A 20,730-nucleotide genomic window follows, 5' to 3' on the forward strand; every position below is an offset into this window, starting at 1 on the left:
GATCTTTCTAGCCCAAAGCAAAAAAAAACATTTGTATATAGTTGTGGATTGAAAGAAATCCAATCTAGGTAATTATATCTAACTAGAGAGTTGAGAAATAAATCTTCTGAACCTTTCAGCCAGCCAGAGGGCAAAGCACATGGACTCCAGGGCTTGGGAGAGAACGAGTTTGCCTGCGACAGTCTGATTTGTGCTGTTTGCTTTCTCCAGTCATTTTTTGTTTTTATTTTGTCATTTTGGGTTCAGTTTCACTTTATCCGTACTTAAAACAACCACTATTTAAAAGGCAACCTTCATTTTTCTGAAATTGATCTATACATTTCATAGTGAAAATATTTTGTTACACGTTATATTCTTTATGAAAAGAGAATATTCAATTTAATATCGAATGTCAAATTAGGGTTCTTCTCAGTTGCAGATTATTAACCTTTGATCTTCTTTTGAATTATGGTTATCTCATGGGCTGCTTATTCGGAAGGCCTCTTATTGATTCTAAACATAATTAAGGGTAAATTGCAATTACCTTCATTAAATGAAATAATAGCGACTTCCAAAATAACTAGAAATGTCCACCCATATACTTAGGTGTGATGAGATTTCTGCATAAGAGTTAAATGTTAAATAACATGAGATACTCCTTAGAGCTCTGTTTCTGTACCTCTGGAGAGGTATACATCCCAACCCCAGAGCAGAGCCTGATAGAAAGGAAAGGTGACATTTTCTAAATAATACAGCACAAAATATATGAATCAATCTTGAAATTGATCTGATAAAATCATAGAATTTTTGGGCTTCCCTGGTGGCGCAGTGGTTGAGAGTCCGCCTGCCGATGCAGGGGACACAGGTTCGTGCCCCAGTCTGGGAAGATCCCACATGCCGCAGAGCGGCTGGGCCCGTGAGCCATGGCCGCTGAGCCTGCGCGTCCAGAGCCTGTGCTCCGCAACGGGAGAGGCCACAACAGCGAGAGGCCCGCGTACCGAAAAAAAAAAAATCATAGAATTTTTGAGGCCAGCTTTTGTCTGCAATGAACATAGAAACATTTTTTTTTCCTAAATACCCTTGACACAAGACCTTTCAGTCTCTACTTGAATATTTCAGTGACTGAAAGTTTAGGACAGTGGTTCTTGAACTTGTGTGTGAAACAGGCACTCTGTGATGATCCCTGAAGTTTCTGCTTCGGTAGGTCTGGGGTCCAGGAACTATCATTTTTAACAAACTCTGCAGGTGATTTGATTGCATGACAATGTTGGAAAACCCTTTCATGTGAAAAGTCATTCCTGCATTGAACCCAGATCTGCCTCCTCTATGTCTGTCCATAAATCTTAGTCCTGCCCTCTGGAGCACTCCACTGATCTACACAGTCACTCTTCAGATATTTTATTTGCTCCTTCAATAAAATTTTTATTGCATATTTTGTGCCAGGTCCTCTTCTACTAGGATATGTTAGTGAACTAAAAGACAAAGATGCTTGTCCTTGTGAGGCTTACATTCTAGCAGGGGTAAAGAGACAATATCAATGAACGTAATAAATAACTAAAATGTAGTGTATGCTAGACGGTGTTAAGAGCTATGGTATAAAGAGGCAGAGCAAGGGGTGCTGGGGGAGGGCACAAATGCAATTTTAGATAGCAGGTTAGGGAAGGCATCATTGAGCAAGTGACATTTAGGCAAAGACTTAAAGAGAGGAGGTAGCCATTCGTATATTTGGGGGAAGAGCATTTCCGAAAAAAAAAAAAAAGGAGAAATCCAGTGGGAACCCACCTGGTTTGCTCAAAGAACAGTAAAGAGGACTGTGTGACTGGAGCAGAGTAAGCAAAGTGAAGAATGGTAAAAAATGAAGGTCAGAAGCGAATGGACCAGGCAGGGCCTTGTAGATCACTGAGGGGGGGGGGGTCTTTGGCTTTTACTCAAAATAGTTTTCCCGTCTCTAGTTCTTCACTTATTCTTTACATAATGAGATCTCCAACCATGGCTAATGAACATTCTCATCCAATATAAATTCTGCAGAGTAGTAAGCATTAAATAAATTATCACTCAAAAGAATTGGCACAGGACTCATCATTGTGTCACACTTTTTCACATTAGTAAATGAAATTTCTAAAAATTGAGTAATGTACCTGGCCATTTCCTAATTAAGATATCCTTTCTTGGGCTTCCCTGGTGGCGCAGTGGTTGAGAGTCCGCCTGCCGATGTAGGGGACACGGGTTCGTGCCACAGTCCGGGAAGATCCCACATGCCGCGGAGCGGCTGGGCCCGTGAGCCATGGCCGCTGAGCCTGCGCGTCCGGAGCCTGTTGCTCCACAACGGGAGAGGCCACAACAGTGACAGGCCTGCGTAACGCAAAAAACAAACAAACAAACAAACAAAAAGATATCCTTTCTCACGTCACCCACGATTAATTTGTTTGCAGGATTAAACCTAAATAAAAGTCAATATCTAAAGCACACCAAAGAAAATATTTCGGTATGACATTAAGTTATGGGTTAGTAAGTATAATAATATTTGTGGTTGAATTCAGAAATGATTTAATAATAACCCTAATAAAAACTGCTGTGGAAGGGGAAATTATTCACCTGTTTTCATCTTTGCAGTGCGCCATTCATTTCTGTGTCCGAGACTCACTCTGTCTGTAGCGGTTGCCTTTATGGGAAGGAAACTACCCCTACTTTGGTCTGTTTCTCATCACTCAACCTTCCGTCTACCCCCAGCCGTAACAGTTGGGAGTAATCAATGTGGCGAAGAGTAACCTGGTCTGAGATAAAAAATAAAACTAGGGCAGAAGACAGTGAAGACTAAATTACTTTCTTACCTCTGAAGGTGGGCCTCCTGTTTCAGTTCATTCAGAAAAACTAATGAATACATGGGCAGAAGCCTCTATTCTGCTATTGCATCATTGTGTTTTCTTTGACCTCTGATTAGAGTTGTCCTTCTTAGTCCTCTTGTATTTAGAATTACTGAACTAAATTTGACGGCTACCTTTTTAATAGAACTTAACACTCTTAAAATTTGTTTATTAAATCTTACACATAAGCAAGGTTAATACCTGGCAGGAATACAGCATATGGTACCCATAAATATCCATATACTTTTCAAGACATCAGAAGCAATGGGTTGGGACCTTGCTTTGAAGAGCAGCTATGACGTGTGAAGGGCATGGAGGCTAAGGGGAGAGTAGCCTAAAAGCTGCAGCATATGACAGGAAGGAGAACTAGAGGAGGAAAGGATGGTGGTTAAGAAGGCTGTTGAATCTGATTAGATGCAGCTAACCTACACCAGGGTCGGCAGGATTCCCTAGGCCCCAGTGAACAACGACAACAAAGTGCGTAATGTACTGATTGACATATGCCCCAAATATTTCAAGCTGGCCAAAGCTTTGCCTGGAGCATGAATTTCATACATATTGCCAGATCATATCATGGACACCAGAAGGTGATTTTTTTAAAATTTGGATTCCAGTGGTTTTAAGAGATTGTAAACCCATTGATCAGTGTTAGAATGGCCTTGATATACATTATTTAATAGCATTTTATAACTTCCAGAATTATTTCTGTCCCAAATACATCTGCAATTTTAATCTTTATTTTCAAAGGAAACATATGTGCCTATTGGAAGCTCACATCATCTGTGGTTCACTCAAGCATCCCATCCGGCAGGCACTGCCTGACATCCCGAGTGAATTATGTTCTGTATCTTCATAAATCCTATTACCCTAAACTGCTTTTAACATTTAGATTTTTTTAAAGAAAATAAAACGTTAAAATAAATAACTCTAATGTATTTATATTTGTTTAACTTTTCTTTCTTGGAAAGCCCACAAGTTTGAGTTTTGATTGACATTATTTTCATCTATTAACAACATTAAACTTAACACTTCAATTGTTTAAAACAGTACATAGTTCAAAAATAGATTTATATATATATATATATATACATACGTATATATAATTTTTTATAGTTTATAGCATTTTAGAAGAAACCCTTCAGTAGGTAAGGTCTCTTTAAGTCATGAAATGTTCATTTATTCACAGAAAGAGTCATTTCAGAAGGTGCCAGTTGCCTGTAAGGGAGAGGCTGGCCATACAGCAAGGTGACAAGAAAAGCTGAAGCCCAAATGATTCCCCGCTCTTTACCCTTACCACCTGCTGTTCCTTTTTTACCCACATGAGACGAAATATAACCATTCTGAATCTTTTTGAAGTGAAATATAAACCACTTGGTTGTCTGTGACATTCCAATCCATTAAACCATTTAAATGAACCTTCTAGAAGCCAGCTTTTATTTCTTCTTTTCCACTTCCAGAGCTTTGGTTATACCAATGAGGGTGAATCAGCAACCGTAGTCCCCAATGTGGACTTTTCACAACTTCATGCATTTTTAATAATTACTAGAGAGGAAACATTGAAATTATGAATTGCCTGATTAAAAATGGAATAGTCAGACATTAAAAGACTTGAGATAAAATGAAAACATGATGATGATACAGGAGTGCATTCTAACTAGTAAAATATATTTACTATTGTCTCATAAACAAATTAGATCTTGATATTTTGGAGGAAAACCTTTCTTCTGGCCCTTTGGCAATTGATCCAGAATTCTGGCTCCTACTGTCGGTAAGGTGGGGTGCACGTACGTGGAGTATGGACATTGCGATAGGACTTAATGTAGCTGAGTGAGTCTCTACTGTTCTCCTGCCCAGGATGGGCAAGTTCTCTTTCTCCTTCTAGAGAGTGGAAATAATAACAACTGACTCACAGAGAAACCGTAAGGATCAAGTGAAGTCATGTGAGGGTACTAGTCACAGTTTTCATTGTTATTGTTACCTTCTTTCTGTCCCAAATCCTTGATTGAATTCTATAAAGTTAGCTGGCTATACATTCGCACCAGAGCAGCCAGTTGTTACTTAGCAGTTATTTAACAGCAATGAAATATTTGCAGTTTCTAAATCCCTACCACTCCTTTCTGTTCCACCTGGTCCCCAAACCAGGTAAGAACTGTACTTTCCAAGGTGACAGAGTTCCCATAATTTTGGAAGTGCTGTCTCTATGTCATCCACGGCTTTGGAACAGGGCCCAACGTATAACTTATGATAATGAAAAGAGGGAAGCAAATAGTATCTATCATTCCTATTCCATTCTTTAAGGCCAGTCCCCTGTTTGGAATGAAATTCACTGGAATCAGTGCCATCTAACTAGCCATTGTCAAACAGTGTCAAATTCCATCACCTTACCTATGATTCTAAGATAGCTCTGGAGGAGACAGAAGGAGAAAGGCCTTACAAGGTCAAGTCCTCTCAAAAGAAGGTGAACATCTCACAAGGAATTTTTCAGTTTTGTAAATTAACCCCAGTCCCACATCTGAGCCTCAGCCACCTGGCTCAAGGCCTCATCTTAACAAACCAGGGAGTTCTTCCCCTGAGGTTAGGGGTTACTAACTGTTAGGAAGGAGACCGATACATAAGCGAGAGTGCATTTCCTTTATTTACAGAAGAACTATGATTGCCATCTGGATTATAGTAGTCATGTCAGGATGACCAGCTCTCTCTTTGTAGGAAAAAGGACACAGGAACCCAAACTGTACTCAGAAGGTTGCTTGTTAATCCTAAATAGTTCAAGCAGGATGTGATTCAAGTGTTGAATGTCATCAGCCTGTGTTACCCTTTCTTCAGAAAGAACTCATGCAGCACTGCCAAGTAGAATTTTGTGATGCCTTCATGACTGTCTGGTCTTCCGTTGCTCATTAACTTGCTTTTTATTTTTTACTTTAAATTTTCTTATTTTATATTGGAGTAGAGTTGATTTACAATGTTGTGTTAGTTTCAGGTGTACAGCAAAGTGATTCAGTTATACCTATACATATATCTATTCTTTTTCAAATTCTTTTCCCATTTAGGTTATTACAGAATATTGAGCAGAGTTCCCTGTGCTATACAGTAGGTCCTTGTTGGTTATCTATTTTAAATATAGTAGTTTGTATATGTTAAACCCAAACTCTTAATTTATCTCCCTCCCCACGTTTTCCCTTTGGTAACCATAAGTTTGTTTTCTAAGTCTGTGAGTCTATTTTGTTAAATAAGTTCATTTGTGTCATTTTTGCTCATTGACTTCTTTTTGGCCACACATATCTTCTTCTGGTGTCTTAACACCTCCATCAAGCCTTCTGCCATGGGAACGATTTTATTTTTTCAGGTGATTTTACATAACTCTCTTCTGAACCATTATATTTTGTTTAGCGATGTAACAGGGTTAATGTTTTTTTAACAACTACTTTTTAAAGACTGTTTAGGTACACAGTAAAATTGAGGGGAAGATAACAGAGATTTCCCATGTACCCCTTGCCCCAGTACATGCATTCCTTCCCTTATTACCAGCATCCTTCCCAGAGTGGCACACTTGTTAAAATCAGTGAACCTACACTGATACATCATAATGACCCAAAGTCTATAGTCTACATTAGGGTTCAACCTTGTTGTTTTACATTCTATGGGTTTGGACAAATGTATAATGACATGTATCCACCATTATAGTATCATACAGAGTAGTTTCACTGCCCTAAAAAAAAACATGCTCTGTCTGTTCATCCTTTCCCCCATACCTCCAGCCCCAAACCCAGACAACCGCTGATCTTGTTATTGTGTCCATAATGTTGCCTTTTGCAGAATGTCACATAGTTGAAATCATACAGTATGTAGCCTATTAAAATTAGCTTCTTTTACTTAGTAATATGCACATAAGTTTCTTCCATGTCTTTTCACTGCTTGATAGCTCATTTCTTTTCAGCACTGAATAATATTCCATTGTCTAGATATTGCAGTTTATTTATCTATTCATCTACTGAAGGACATCTTGGTAGCTTCCAAGTTTTGGCAATTACGAATAAAATTGCTACAGAAACCAATGTACAGGTTTTTGTATAGACATAAATTTCCCACTCCTTTGGGTAAATTCCAAGGAGTTTGATTCCTGGGTCTTATGGTTAGAGTATGTCTAGTTTTGTGAGAAAATGCCAAACTGTCTTCCAAAGTGGCTGTACCATTTTGATTTCCCACAGCAATGAATGAGAGTTCCTGTTGCTCCACATCCTTGCCAGCATATGGTGCTTTCAGTGTTGTGTATTTTGGCCATTCTAATAGATGTGTGGTTGTATCTCATTTTAATTTGCATTTCCCTGATGACATATGATGGGGAGCATCTTTTCATATGCTTACTTGCCATCTGTATATCTCCTTTGTTGAGTGTCTTTTAAGGTCTTTTGTCCATTTTTAATCAGCTTGTTTGTTTTCTTATTGTTGACTTTTAAGAGTTCTTTGTATATTCTGGACAGCAGGCTTTTATCAGATATGTCTTTTGCAAATATTTTCTCCCAGAATATGTCTTGTCTTTTAATTCTCTTGGCATTGTCTTTTGCAGAGCAGAAAATTTTAATTTTAATAAAGACCAACATATTAATTCTATTTTTCAGGGATCCTGCCTTTAGTGTGGTATCTAAAAAGTTATCCCCAAACCCAGAGTCACCTAGGTTTCCTCCAGTGTCTAGGAGTTTTTTATTTTAACATTTTGAATTTAGGTCTGTAACCCATGTTGAGTTAATTTTTTAAAGGGTGGAAGGTCTGTGTACAGATTCTTTTTTTTTTTTGGCATGTGGAAGCCTAGTTGTTCTACCACCATTTATTGAAAAGACTCTCCATTGTATTGCCTTTGCTCCTTTGTCAAAGATCAATTGACTGTATTTACATGGGTCTCTATTCACTTCTATTGGTCTATTTGTCTATTCTTTCACTAATACCACACTGTCTTGATTACTGTAGCTTTATAGTCTTAAAGCTGAGTAGTGTCATTCATCCAACTCTGTTCTTGTCCTGAGGGTTAATATTTTTGAACTATATTTGTATTGCCTGTCTGTGGATAAGACCTTCCACCTATTCTGCAAGAGACATCCACTTGTTTTGGATACATTAGGTTACAGCAAAAATGCAAAAAGAGAATATTCTGCCTCTGACAAGCAAAATGAGTGGTCCTTAGAATAAACAAAGATGGCTCCTGAAGAAATCTGCCACATGGAAGGAAAGGAAAGACCATTCCATCTACTTGCTGGGGAATGCAGGAAGGCCAATGAGAAAAGATATAGGAAACAAGTGGTCAGCCACAAGCATCCCGGGCCCCCTTCCCCAAAGCTGTCATCCTGGAGGGAGCCAGTGAGACAGCCTAGGAAAAGCTAAAAGTAGAGGACACTTTGGAACTCTGGGAGGACACTGCCTCACGGGGTAGCTTTTTCCTAACATGAGTTAGTGGGAGCAGACTAAAATGGGCAATGTGTTTAGGTAAAAAGAAGGCACAAGTGAGTGTTCCATTCCTGTTTGGCTCTTGCAAGGCCTAGAAGACCCGCCCATAGTCCCAGCATTCCCACTGTGGACACAGATTAATTCATAGTACAGGCCAGCTGACTGCCATGAGGACCACGGCTGCAAGTGATGAGATGAGCCCCTCCCCAAATCTGTTGGGTAGACAGCTGAAACGCAGGGTTACATAACATGCCAGTATCAAAAAACTACAACATCAAAAACAGCTGCAGTGGGGCCAGGCTAGCAGGGTAGAGTTCTGAGCCTGTACATGTTGACATGAAAGATGAGATTCACTGCCTGGAGACAAATTCTAAAAGCCAGTGGACAGCACACAAAGATCCCACCTCATCACTGCCAGTCTCCCCCCAGCAGTGTCATCTTACAGAGCAGCAGCAATGCAACAGGGAGGGAGCCTCAAAGACTGAGCATGCATCCCAAAGCTGCTAAGTTACCTGAAAGTACTGTTTCAAGGGAACAGACTGAGATGACATTAATAGCATGGTAAGACGGCCCTTTTTCTCTGTTGTCCATTAGGGTGGGGCTTCTAAAGAATATTAGACCCATCATAAGAAATATAGAAATTATTGCTTCTTTGCACATCTAAGTTGTACTGTGTAAAACTGAACTCTGCTTCATTCATTTTAAGTTCTTAAAGAGCACTCTTATCTCTGTTCTTGAGGATGCCAGATACATGGTGACTGTATACACAATGTTGTGTGCTCAGTACTCATTTTTTTAAAGGTATAGGAAACGGGTTGTCATCCTTGTAAAGACCTTTGAACATCTCTTTCATCGCTTCTCTTAGAAGATAGTTTTGATGACCAAATAAGCACTTTGAAATCTCCAAAACATTTTACTTCATTGTTACCAACAGTTATAAGTGTAAGACATGGAGATGAAAGTACAGCCTGGAGTAGCTGGGAGAAGCTTCCCACTATGAACAGAACCAGAAAAGAGCTTGCTTCTAGTAGGTGTTCACCAAATTCTTATTGAACTCATTTCACCATTTAACAGTTATACTTCTAAGAAAACAAAATGGATATGCTCAAATGAGAATAAAACCGGGCCAAAGAAAAAAAAAAAGATGAGGAAGACACTTAGTCCTGGGCAGGGGAAGTGGTCCACACAAAGGCGTGGGGACTCAGGAGCATGTGGCGAGTTTACCATCCTGTGCAGCAAATCATCTGGAACAGCTAGACAGAAGCTCTCATGAGATTTCCAATGATGAGCTGGACCAGAGAGACACTGACGGCTTTTCAATTATCAAAAGAGTGACAAAAGAAACTTTCATATTGTAGAAAACTCACTTTGGAGGTCTTGTGAAGAAGAGTGCCTTGGGAAAGAGAGATGACTTAGAAGGGTACTGTGGTAATCCACATGGTGAATGACCAGGGCCCAAGTAAAACTGCTTTGGTGGGGGAAGACAAGAGGGAATGTGGTCTCTGTGTTTCCAAGACAGCCGCGGTGGGACTTCTTGATTATTTAGACCCAGGGTTCTCAACCCTGGCTGCATGTAGATACACCTGGGGAGCTTTTAAAAATTACTGATACCTGGACATCAACTCCCCCAACCCCCAAACCAATTAAATGAGAATCTTTGAAGATAGAACAGACATTGTGAATTGGTAGAAGCTCCCATGTAATTATGTGTGCAAGTCAGAGGTAAAGATAGATAGAGAGAGGGCTGAGAAGAAATCCAAAGTAATGCCAATATTTTACAGGAGTTGGAGATGCAGTGCATCTACAGAAGAGATTGAGATGGAGAGGCCGAGGCACTGCTGACCATTCCTGGGAGGACGGTGTTAGAGAAACAGGAAGGTGGCACATTCCAGAAGCAGGGAGTGGTTAACCATATCTAATTTGCAGCTGAGGTTTGGGAAGATAAGGACTGAAAAGTGACTGTTAGCTCAATCGGAGGCCTGTCCCCGGAGCAGAAGTGAATGAGGTGGTGGGGCTACCACCCACTGGGAGTGGGGCTACGGCGCTCACAGAACCTTTCCACGGTGGAGCTGGGAAGAGTGTTACCTGAGATGGTCTGAGGATACCATCTTGGCATAGGGAAGTAAGAACATGGTAGAAAGGAAGGCATGTCTGAAAAGTAAGTCCGTGCATCAAATATAAAGGATAAGAGAATGACACAATTAGCAAAATGAAGGGCTGGAAGAGTTCAGGAAGGAAATTCTGAGGAGTAGGTTTGAAACTCTGTTGAAATTGTTCAGGATGTGGCAAAGAATAAAGACCAGTAGCTGAGACCTCCTAAGTGAACAAGAGTCGGCCGTGGCTGTTTACAAGAATCGTGTGCAGCCAAACAGACTTCAGCAGCTTTGGAGAGGATTGTGAACCTTGGAGAGCACCAAGTTGCTAGAACTTAATATTTTTAGAAACCAGAGTATAGAGGAGTGCAGAGTGAAGTGGAGATGGGGAATTCAGCCATTTTTGACAAGGCTGGTCCATGAAGGGACAGAAAGGAATGTTGCAATAGCTTTAAGAACCCTGAAGATCAGAGGGCTATTTTATTTTGTTTTTGAAAGCTGAAAGAGTTAGACATTGGTGATTTACTGCACTTTAAAGTCTACAAAGAATTTTCATTTACATGTAAGTCAGAAACAACAAAGCACTTAGAAATATCAGAATCTCCATTCATTGCTTTCATTGCTTTTTGATCTCAGTCAGTCCCTGTCATTTGTGGAGGCTGACCCCACTTTCAGATTATTTTGAGGGCAGCAGTTCTGTCTCCCTGAAGAGCTGCTGTGGCAGTCAAATGGACTCGTTAAAATTAACCTCATAAAAGGCATTTCTTATAATCTAAGTGAAACAGTTTTAAGATTTTGGGGGCCCCATTTTATTTGTTTCTTGAAATAATTGGAAATGTGCTATCTCATAACCAAAGTTGATCACTCATATAAAAAATTGTGTAACCTTTCTTTCTGGACATGTGCAGGCTCTGGATTCTGGCTGACTTTCGGGTTCCAGGAGCTGAATGGAGAATAAGGATGGGTCTTAAAAGTGCAGGGAATATTAAGTCTGATTATCAACCTGGGGATGCAGCCTAGACAGGGAATGGCTGGAAAATGAGGGGAGATCAGCAGCGGCCGGTCCACAGGCAAGATCTGGAGTCTGACCCAACATCGAAGCAACAGTGAAAATTCTCAAGCTCATGTTTTGAATCTTCATGTTTTAGTTTTCTGTAAATTACAAAATTGGAGAGGAAGTAGGGGCCTCCAGGAATCATTTTAGCACTGCGTTTCTCAAGGTTGTTATGAGTGCATTTTTAAATGATTAAATGAAGCAATTTACAGATAATCACTCCTTTTGAAAAAGTTGCCCACTAAAATCTGTAATCCCATTAAAAAATATATTTCAGACTGTTTACTTCTCATTGCATGTATTAATTCTATATTGGTTTTCTTCCTCATGTGTCTTTTTCTAAAGTACATGAAAAGTCAAGAAGCACTTTTTATGACTTCCTCTATTATTTCCTTAGGTGTTCACAGAAGCAAATGTGTTCAAGATTGCATGCCTTTTACATTTTAAAACATAGTTTTCATCTGTTCACAAATTTTGGAAAATTACTCATTTTGAGCATTTTCCGTGCTTTGTCTCATCACAGGGGTAGATTATTATTATTACTATTATTTCCTTAGGTGTTCACAAAAGCAAATGTGTTCAAGATTGCATGCCTTTTACATTTTAAAACATAGTTTTCATCTGTTAACAAATTTTGGAAAATTACTCATTTTGAGCATTTTCCATGCTTTGTCTCATCACAGAGGTAGAATTTTTGGAAAGCCCTATGTTCAGTCATTTTTTGATGATGAGAAGGTGGGAAGGAAAAAAGTCAACTCTTCTGTTTTTTTTTTTGGCTGTGGTAAGAAACACATAAAATTTACCATTTTTAAGTGCACAGTACAGTAGTGTTAACAGTATGTATATCATTGTGTAGTGGATTTCTCCAACTTTTTCATCTTTCAAAACTGAAACTCTACACTCATGAGCAACTCTTTCCTCTCCCTCCACTCCAAGCAAGCACCATTCTACTTTTTGCTTCTAAGGTTTTGACTATTTTAGATACTTTATATAAGTGGAGACATGCAGTATTTGTCTTTTTGTGGCTGGCTAATTCACATAATGTCCATCAATGTTGTGCCATAAGACAGGATTTCCTTCTTTTTTAAGGTTGAGTACTATACCATTGTATGTTTATACCACATTTCTTTATCCATTTATCCACTTAAAGACATTTAGGTTGTTTCTACCTCTTGGTGCTTGTAAATAATGTTACAATGAACATGGATGTGCAGATAAGTCTTTAAGATCCTGTTTTCAGTTCTTTGGATATATACCCAGAAGTAGGAGTGCTGGATCATATGGTCGTTCTAATTTTAATTTTTAGAGGATCATCCACACTGTGTTCTGTAGCGGCTATACCATTTTACATTCCCACCAACAGTGTACAAGGGTTCCAGGTTCTCCTTACCTTTATTGACATTTGTTATTTTCTTTTTTGTTTTGTTTTTTTTGATAGCAGGCATCCTAATTGGTGTGAGGTGACATCTCACTGTGGTTTTGATTTGTATTTCCTTGGTGATTAGTGATGTTGAGCATCTTTTCATGTACCAGTGGGCCATTTGTATATCTTCTTTGAAAAAATGTCTATACAAGCCCTTTGTTCATTTTTCAATTGGTTTTGTTTTTTGTTGAGTTGTAGGAGTTCCTTATATATTTTGGAGATTAACCCCTTATCAGATATATAATTTGCAAATATTTTCTCCCATTACATAGATTGCCTTTTCACTCTGTTGATTGTTTCCTTTGCTGCATGGAAGCTTTTTATTTTGATGTAGTCCTATTCATCTATTTTTGCTTTTGTTGCCTGTACTTTTGCTCTCATATCCAAGAAATTATTGCCAAATCCAATGTCATGAAGTTTTACCCCTATGTTTTCTTCTAGGAGATTTAAATTCATTTTTAATTTTTTAATTATGGTGTAAGATATTCAAATACATTTATTTTGCAGTTATCTAGTTTTATTAACACCATTTGTTAAATAGACTATCCTTTCCCTATTGTGTAGCCTTGGCATCCTTGTCAAAGATCATTTGAAAATATATGTGAAAGTTTATTTGTGGCATCTCTATTCTGTTCCATTGGTCTGTATATCTCTCTGTATGTCAGTACCATACTGTTTTGATTACTGTAGCTTTGTAATATGTTTTGAACTCAGAAATGTGAGGTCTCCAGCTTTGCTTTTCTTTCTCAAGATTGTTTTGGCTATCCAGAGTACTTTGAGATTTCATATGAATTTTAAGTTTTTTTTTCTATCTCTGCAAAAAATGCCATTGGGATTTTGATAGGAATTGCGTTGATTCTGTAGACTGTTTTGAGTAGTATGGACATTTTAACAATATTAAGTCTTCTACTCCATGAACACAGAATGTATTTCCATGTATTTGGGTTGTCTTTCATTACTTTTAACAATGTTTTGTACTTTTTAGTGTATAAGATTTTCACCTCCTTGGGTAAGTTTATTCCTAATTATCTTTTGATGCTATTAATTGGAATTGTTTCCCTAATTTCTCTTTTTCGATTATACATGGTTAGTGCATAGAAATGCAACTGACTTTTTATGGAATGGATAAGGTTTTCTACATATAAGATCATGTCATCGTGTCATGAGAACAGAGGCAATTTTACTTCTTTTTTGATTTGGATGCCTTTAATTTCAAAACCTAATTTCCCTGACTAGGATTTCCAGTACTATATCACATAGAAGTGGCAAGAGTGGACATCATTGCCTTGTTCCTGAGCTTAGTAGAGAAGCTTACTGTTTTTCACCATTGAGTAGGATGTTTGTTACCTGTGGGTTTTTTTAATATATGGCCTTTATTATTTTGTGGTAATTTCCTTATAATACTTCTAGTTTATTGAGTGTGTTTATCATGAGAGATTGTTGAATTTTGCTAAATACTTTTTCTGCATGTATTGTGATTTCTTATTCTTTGTTCTATTAATGTGGTGTATCACAGTGATTGATTTTCATATGTTGAACAATGATTGCTTCCCAGGGATGAGTCTCAATTGGTTATGGCACCTGATCATTTTAATATGCTGTTTAATTCAGTTTGCTAATACTTTGTTGAGGATCTTTGTATCTATATTCACCAGGGCTATTGGTGTGTAGTTTTCTTTTCTTGCAGTATCTCAGTCTGGTTTTGGTATCAGAGTAATGCTGGCCTCATAAAATAAGTTTGGAAGTGTTCTATCCTCTTTAATTTTTTTGGAAGAGTTTGAGAAGAACTGGTGTTAATTCTTCTTTATGTGTTTGGTAGAATTCACCAGTGAAGCCATCTGTTCCTCTTTATTGGAAGGCTTTTGATTACTGATTCAATCTCCTAACTAGTTACAGATCTGTTCAGATTTTTTCTTTCTTCATGATTTGATTTTGGTAGGGTGTATGTTTCTATAAATGTATCCATTTCTTCTAGGTTGTCTAATTTGTTGGTGTATAATTGTTCATAGTAGTCTCTTATGATACTTTTTATTTCTATGGAATCAGTTGTAATGTGTCCCCTTTCACATTTCTGATTTTTCTTATTTGAGGTTTCTCACTTCTTTTTTCTTTTCTAGCTAAGGAATTGTCAATTTTACTGATCTTTTTCAAAAAAAAAAAAACAGTTTTATTGATTTTTAATTGTTTTTATACTATTTTATTTATTTCTAATCTTTATTTTTTTTATTCCTTCCTTTCTTTTCAGTTTGTTCCTCTTTTTCTAGATCCTTGAGGTATAAAGCTATGTTGTTGATTTGCAATCTTTCTTCTTTTTTGATGTAGGCAGTTACTGCTATAAAATTCCCTCTTAGTACTGCTTTTGCTACATCTCATGTTTTGATATGTTGTGTTTTTGTTTCATTTGTCTCAAGATATTATCTAATTTTCATTTAGATTTCTTTTTTGACCTGTTAGTTGTTAAAGAGCATGTTCTTTAATTTCCATGTATTTGTAAATTTTCTAGTTTTTCTTTGTTGTTTATTTCTAGTTTCATTCCATCATAGTCAGAAAAGATAGTTGGTATAATCTTCTTAAATTTGTTCAGATTCTGTGGCCTAACATGTGATATGCCCTGGAGAATGTTCCATGTGCTCTTGAGGATACACTTGGGAATGTTTAATACACATGAGAATGTGTAGTCTACTATTGTTGGGTTAAGTCTTCTGTGTATGTCTCTTAGGTCCAGTTAGTCTATAATGTTCTTCAAGCCCTCTGCTTCCTTATTGATCTTTTGTTTGGTTGATATATCCATTATTGAAAGTGGGGAATTGAAATATCCTACTATTATTGTGTTACTATCTATTTCTCCCTTCAATTCTGTCAGTGTTTGCTTCATATGTTCAGGTGCTCTACAGTTAGGTGCACATCTACTTATAATTGCTACATCTTCTTGGTGAATAGACCTTTTTTAATATAATGTCCTTCTTTGTCCCATGGCAGTCTTTGACTTAAACTCTATTTGGTTTGATATAAGTACAGCCATCCCTGTCATCTTTGGGGTACGATTTGCATGGAATATCTTTCTCCATCCTTTCACTTTCAGCCTATGGGTGTCCTTATACCTAAAATGAGTACCTTCTAGACAGTATGTAGTTGGAGTTTGTGGGTTATTTTTAATCCATTCAGCCACTGTGTTTTTTAATTGGGGACTTTTAATTGATTTATGTTTAAAGTAATTATGATCGGGAGGGACTTAGTATTGACATTTTAAAATTGTTTTCTGTATGTTTTGTAGTTATTTTGTCCCTCTTTTGTTCTCTTGCTGCCTTCCTTTGTATTTCACTGATATTTTGAACTGTCAAGCTTTGAGTTCCTTCTTATTTCCTTTTGTGTTTCTTCTATAGGTGTTTTCTTTGTGGTTACCATGGGGATTACATAAAACATCTTCTAGTTTTAGCAATCCACTTTAAACTGATAACAACTTAACTTTAATCCCATACAAAAACTCTTCTCCTTTACTTCCCCCTCCCACTTTATTGTATCAATTTCACAAGTTATATCTTTTTATATATTGGTCCATTAACATAGTTTTATACTTAAAGTTATATTTAATGCTTTTATCTTTTAAATTTTATACCAGAATTAAAAGTGATTTATGTACCACCATTACAGTGTTACAAGATTTGGTAGTTGTCTGTAGATTTACCTTAACCAAAGAACTTTGTATTTTTGTATGCTTTCACGTTGTTATTTCAACTTGAAGGACTTCCTCTAGTATTTCTTCTGAGGCAGATCTAGTGGTGATGAATTCTCTGAGCTTTTGTTTATTGGAGGTCTTTATTTCTTCTTCATTTTTGAAGGACAGTTTTGTTAGATATAATATTCTTGTTGACAATTTTTTCTTTCAGCACTTTGAATAAATCATCCCACTCCCTTTTGGCCTGGAGTTTTCATAAAGACTTTTTGGACCATCTACTCTTGTTGTTAGACTATATGTCTATGGGGGACTAGATCTAAGGATTTCTATTCAGTCATCTTGCTGACGTGACTCCCACTTTTTTTTCTTAAATGATTGAAATATGTTCAAGTGTTTCAGTGGCTGGACATTTAAGATATAATAGATATTTCAAAAGTCAACCAGATGTTTAAAAATATCTTTCTCAAGTCAGTCATCTATAAGAAAATACTTGCATTGCTTAGAAATAACAAAAGTAAAACTCTAGAATTATTTACTCAGGACAACTCTAAATAAAAGTTCTCATAATTATTTTACCTAAATATATCCACAAATATTGATTTTTATACTCCCACTGCATTTATTGTTATATAATTCTGCCTTTAAATGTGGCTGTAGGTGGTGGTAGTGTTTTAACAGTATTTTTGTAAAGAAGAAAAGAACAAGAACATTAAATGTGTTATACTTTTCTTATTCAATGTTAGACTTAAAATGAAATTCATAAAAGCCTGAAAATGTAAAAGGTAAATGCTTCTATATGTTTCACTTACCTCATGGAAATTGAAGGTACAGTATTCTTTTTTTTAACATCTTTATTGGAGTATAATTGCTTTACAACAGTATGTTAGTTTCTGCTTAATCAACTATACATATACATATATCCCCATATCTCCTCCCTCTTGCATCTCCATCCCACTCTCCCTATCCCACCCCTCTTGGTGGACACGAAGCACTGATCTGATCTCCCTGTGCTATGCGGTTGTTTCCCACTAGCTATCTATTTACATTTGGCAGTATCCATAAGTCCATGCCACTTTCTCACTTCACCCAGCTTCCCCTTCCCCTTCCCCGTGTCTGCAAGTCCATTCTCTACATCTGCGTCTTTATTCCTGTCCTGCCCCTAAGTTCTTCAGAACCATTTTTTTTTCATTTTTTAGATACCATATATATGTGTTAGCATATGGTATTTGTTTTTCTCTTTCTGACTTACTTCACTCTGTATGACAGACTCTAGGTCCATTCACCTCATTACAGATAACTCAATTTCATTTCTTTTTATGGCTGAGTAATATTCCATTGTATATATGTGCCACATCTTCTTTATCCATTCATCTGTTGATGGACACTTAGGTTGCTTCCATGTCCTGGCTATTGTAAATAGGGCTGCAATGAACATTGTGGTACATGACACTTTTTTTTTTTTTTTTTTTTTTTGTGGTACGCAGGCCTCTCACTGTTGTGGCCTCTCCCATTGTGGAGCACAGGCTCCGGACGTGCAGGCTCAGTGGCCATGGCTCACAGACCCAGTCACTGCGTGGCATGTGGGATCCTCCCAGACCGGGGCATGAACCCACATCCCCTGCATCGGCAGGCAGACTCTCAACAACTGCGCCACCAGGGAAGGCCACATGACTCTTTTTGAATTATGGTTTTCTCAGGGTATATGCCTGGTAGTGGGATTGCTGGGTCGTATGGTAGCTCTGTTTTTAGTCTTTTAAGTAAACTTCATACTGTTCTCCATAGTGGCTATATCAATTTACATTCCTACCAACAGTGCAAGAAGGTTCCCTTTTCTCCACACCCTCTCCAGCATTTATTGTTTCTAGATTTTTTGATGATGGCCATTCTGACTGGCGTGAGGTGATACGTCATTGTAGTTTTAATTTGCATTTCTCTAATGATTAGTGATGTTGAGCATTCTTTCACGTTTTTGTTGGCAATCTGCGTATCTTCTTTGGTGAAATGTCTATTTAGGTCTTCTGCCCATTTTTGGATTGGGTTGTTTGTCTGTTTGATATTGAACTTCATGAGCTACTTGTAAATTTTGGAGATTAATCCTTTCTCCGTTGCTTCATTTGCAAATATTTTCTCCCATTATGAGGGTTGCCTTTTCATCTTGTTTATGGTTTGCTTTGCTGTGCAAAAGCTTTTAAGTTTCTTTAGGTCCCATATGTTTATTTTTGTTTATTTCCATTTCTCTAGGAAGAGGGTCAAAAAGGATCTTGCTGTGATTTATATTATAGAGTACTCAGCCTATGTTTTCCTCTAAGAGTTTTATAGTGTTTGGCCTTATGTTTAGGTATTTAATCCTTTTTGAGTTTATTTTTGTGTATGGTGTCAGGGAGTGTTCTAATTTCATTCTTTTACATGTAGCTGTCCAATTTTCCCACCACTACTTATTGAGGAGGCTGTCTTTTCTCCATTGTATATTCTTTCCCTCTTTATCAAATATAAGGTGACCTTATGTGCGTGGGTTTATCTCTGGGCTTTCTATCCTGTTCCATTGATCTATATTTCTGTTTCTGTGCCAGTACCATACTGTCTTGATTACTGTAGCTTTGTAGTATAGTCTGAAGTGTGGAAACCTGATTTCTCCAGCTCCATTTTTGTTTCTCAAGAGTGCTTTGGCTATTTGGGGTCTTTTGTGTTTCCATACAAATTGTGAGATTTTTTGTTCTAGTTCTGTGAAAAATGCCAGTGGTAGTTTGACAGGTATTGCATTGAATCTGTAGATTGCTTTGGGTAGTAGAGTCATTTTCACAATGTTGATTCTTCCAATCCAAGAATATGATATATCTCTCCATCTGTTTGTATCATCTTTAATTTCTTTCATCAGTGTCTTGTAGTTTTCTGCATACAGTTCTTTTGTCTTCTTAGGTAGGTTTAGTCCTAGGTATTTTATTCTTTGTGTTGCAATGGTAAATGTGAGTGTTTCCTTAATTTCTCTTTCAGATTTTTCATCATTAGTGTATAGGAATGCAAGAGATTTCTGTGCATTAATTTTGCATCCTGCTACTTTAGCAAATTCATTGATTAGCTCTAGTTGTTTTCTGGTAGCATTTTTAGGATTCTCTATATATAGTATCATGTCATCTGCAAACAGTGACAGTTTTACTTCTTCTATTCTGAGTTGGATTCCTTTTATTTCTTTTTCATCTCTGATTTCTGTGGCTAAAACTTTCCTAACTATGTTGAATAACAGTGGTGAGAGTGGGCCACCTTGTCTTGTTCCTGATCTTAGTGGAAATGGTTTCAGTTTTTCGCTATTGAGGACAAAGTTGCCTGTGGTTTTGTCATATATGGCCTTTATTATGTTGAGTTAAGTTCCCTCTATGCCTACTTTCCGGAGGGTTTTTATCATAAATGGTGCTGAATTTTGTCAAAAGCTTTTTCTTCATCTATTGAGATGATCATATTTTTTTTCCCTCAGTTTTTTAATATGGTGTATCACATTAATTGATTTGCATGTATTGAAGAATCCTTTCATTCTTGAGATAAATCCCACTTGATCATGGTTTATGATCCTTTTAATGTGCTGTTTGATTCTGTTTGCTAGTATTTTGTTGAAGATTTTTCATCTATGTTCATCAGTGGTATTGGCCTGTAGTTTTCTTTCTTTGTGACATCTTTGTCTGGTTTTGGTATCAGGGTGATGGTGGCCTCGTAGAATGAGTTTTAGAGTGTTTTTCCCTCTGCTGTATTTTGGAAGAGTTTGAGAATGATAGGTGTTAGCTCTTCTCTAAATGTTTGATAGGATTTGCCTGTGAAGCCATCTGGTCCTGGGCTTTTGTTTGTTGGAAGGTTCAGTATTGGTTTTTATGTTTTACCATTTTTACCTTGATGTGAAATGAGCAGTAATTGTAAGTTTTATCCAGATGCTCAGAGACAGACTTTTACTTAAAATGTGTACAATAAGGCAAGACCTAGAAGAATTCCAGACCCTTTAGTTATTTCCTATTTTCTCAGGAAATCTCATATTTAATCTTTGCTGACTTCAGCATCTAATTTGTAGTATTTTCATTGAATGATATTTTTTGTGTGCTACTGTTCCATTTGATATTATGAACATTTTAGTTGCAATAAAAATAGGATTTTTCCTTTCATGAGAGAGGCCATATATGATTCTTATTTGCAATTCTGTACTCATCTTTGTTCTTTTACATGCA

At 37.3% G+C, this 20,730-nt stretch overlaps 1 protein-coding gene across 1 annotated transcript in view; it reads left to right on the forward strand.

Moving 5' to 3' along the window:
* The window catches only part of DCHS2 (dachsous cadherin-related 2), a 148,055-nt gene that overhangs the window by 80,286 nt on the left and 47,039 nt on the right, over positions 1-20,730 (forward strand).

Source organism: Globicephala melas, chromosome 5 (genome assembly GCF_963455315.2).
Source record: "Globicephala melas chromosome 5, mGloMel1.2, whole genome shotgun sequence".
NCBI classification, from domain to species: Eukaryota; Metazoa; Chordata; class Mammalia; order Artiodactyla; family Delphinidae; genus Globicephala; species Globicephala melas.